Source organism: Prosopis cineraria, unplaced genomic scaffold, assembly GCF_029017545.1.
Source record: "Prosopis cineraria cultivar Desert tree isolate PC_DT_omini unplaced genomic scaffold, ASM2901754v1 PC11, whole genome shotgun sequence".
Lineage (NCBI taxonomy): Eukaryota > Viridiplantae > Streptophyta > Magnoliopsida > Fabales > Fabaceae > Prosopis > Prosopis cineraria.
In genome coordinates, this window is record NW_026555342.1 from 34,791,463 (window position 1) to 34,793,746 (window position 2,284).

The window sequence follows — 2,284 nt, forward strand, 5'->3', positions numbered from 1 at the left end:
AGAAATCTTTATAATTATAGAAATTCAATTAAATTGCATTATCTTATATTTTTATAGGGGGTTGGAAGAAGAAGATTTTGATAGGAACTAAAAGGGAGAAAATCTTTGAATATTTGTGAACACCACAGGTAAGTGGATAACGTCCCAATCAATATATATTAGAAATTTTTCTTTATCAAAAGATTGCTTTTAAGGATATTATAAATTTCTCTTGCTTTAGCTACTTTTGTTAATTAAATTGCTCTGCTTCTTGAATTTCTCTTGCTTTAGCTACTTTTGTTAATTAAATTGCTCTGCTTCTTGAAGTCATGACTTATACTTTTATATTGATGAAAATACTCTGAAATTCTAGTAGTGCTTTATTTGATAAAGCCAATTATAAAAAAATTTGTGAACAGTTATGAGATCTTATTGTGAATTTTTATATTTAGAAATCTAGTACTTTTATATGTTTCATGCGAGTTAGATTTTGAAAAGAGAAATTATATTTGAAAGTGATGATTTTCTCACATGTCTGAAAGTGAATTTAAAAAGGGACTGTATACAAAACGCTGGTTGCTAACGGCAGTTCCATTAGCTCTTGGCGCGCCATGGTCAATTACTAGCTAATTGGGATTTTGTGAGCTTTGTTCTCACGTCTATTATTTGTGAGTCTTGTACTGCATCTGTTTCATGGCTTTGACTATGTCTGGTTAGTTACCCTCGTGGACTATGTGTCCATGTCTGTTTCATGGCTTCAGCTGCATCATGGACTATGTGTCCACATTTATTTTCGTGGCATAAGCCATGTTTGGTGATTTATCTTCATGAACTGTGTGTCCATATTTGTTACTTGTTCTGATAAGTCCCTATACTTATGAGTTTTTTAATTTTTTATGGATCTATTTCATTGGTTTTGATTAATGACATGTTTACAATTATTTATGCAATTACTTGCTATATTAAAGTAAATGATAACGACATTGGCACGATACTTTAATAAATTATGATTTTGTTCAAAGTTACATAGAATCCTTTATTCTGAATTTAATTAAATCTTCTTGTAGATAATTGTGTTTTTAAAAAAATTTATGTTTAATATTTATTATTGGGACGTTATTCACTAGAAACTAACTTTTGGTCTTAAATAGTATAGCTGATGTTGAATCACCCACTGAACATTGAGGAGTTTTGTGATTGATTAGAAGCGGAGGAACTAAGGATTAAACTTTCTCTTGATGTAAAGTTTTAATTATGAAATTTATTTTGTAAACTTATTGTTAGGTGCTCCACATAGTCTGTGGTTAGTTGTTTGTGTGGTTATATATTTTGTCTATCAACTGGAAGGAGCTCTACTCCTAATTGGCTTGATATTTTTGGTTGAATATTGTCTTATAGAATTTTGGGACATCTTATTTATAGAGGAGATCTACCGAAATTTCTACAAAAATATTGAGACTTTTATTACTACTAAAAATGTTTACGTATGTTCTAATTCAAAGTAAAACATAATTATCTTTTAGTTATGAAAAGAATTACCCAATTCGAGGCTTAAGGGATGTGTAATGGATCACATCTTTTGCCGGTCACCCTTTATTTTTAGGGTGTGACAATAATATTAGTCTTTTGAATATTTATGACCAAAAGGGTTGTTAGTGTAGTGGAATATGCTATAAATCTTAGGCAACAAGTCTCGTGTTCGAATCTGATGAAGGCAAGAGAATTTCATTTTCTTGCTTTTTGTTTGTAAAATTACTAAATTGCCCCTCATCAATTTGATAAAAAAATCTGCACTCTCCTCTTTGATTTTTCCTAAGATCTAAAGAGAAAGAAGAGAAGCTTTGACCCAATCATTCTTCAATCCTTTGCTGCGCCTTCACCTTCATCCCATCTATGGCCAACCGTGGCCGACATAGTGCTGTTGCTCTGTCTGCCACTGACCAATCAGCTTGTGGCTTCTGTTTTGTTTCCTTTCCTTGTTCCAGATTGGCACGCCATTTTCCCCTTCTTTCTGTGTTCGAGCATCGTGAGTCACTTAAGGTAGAAGCTTTGATCTTTTCTCTTGTTATCTGAAGAATTTATGTTATTATGGGAATGGATTAGTGGCTGTGGGAGGTTTATTTTGTTGGCTGTCATTTTCCCCTACTTCTCATTGCTAATCGTTCTTCTTCATTAGTTGTTGTTGGGCTCGTCTATTCGTCACTGTCACTGCTAGGACACCGTCACCATCACTACTAGAGTCACCATCGTCCACCACTGTAAGGGATTTCATTAATGTTAGGGACTCTCCTTCTGTTTGCATGTT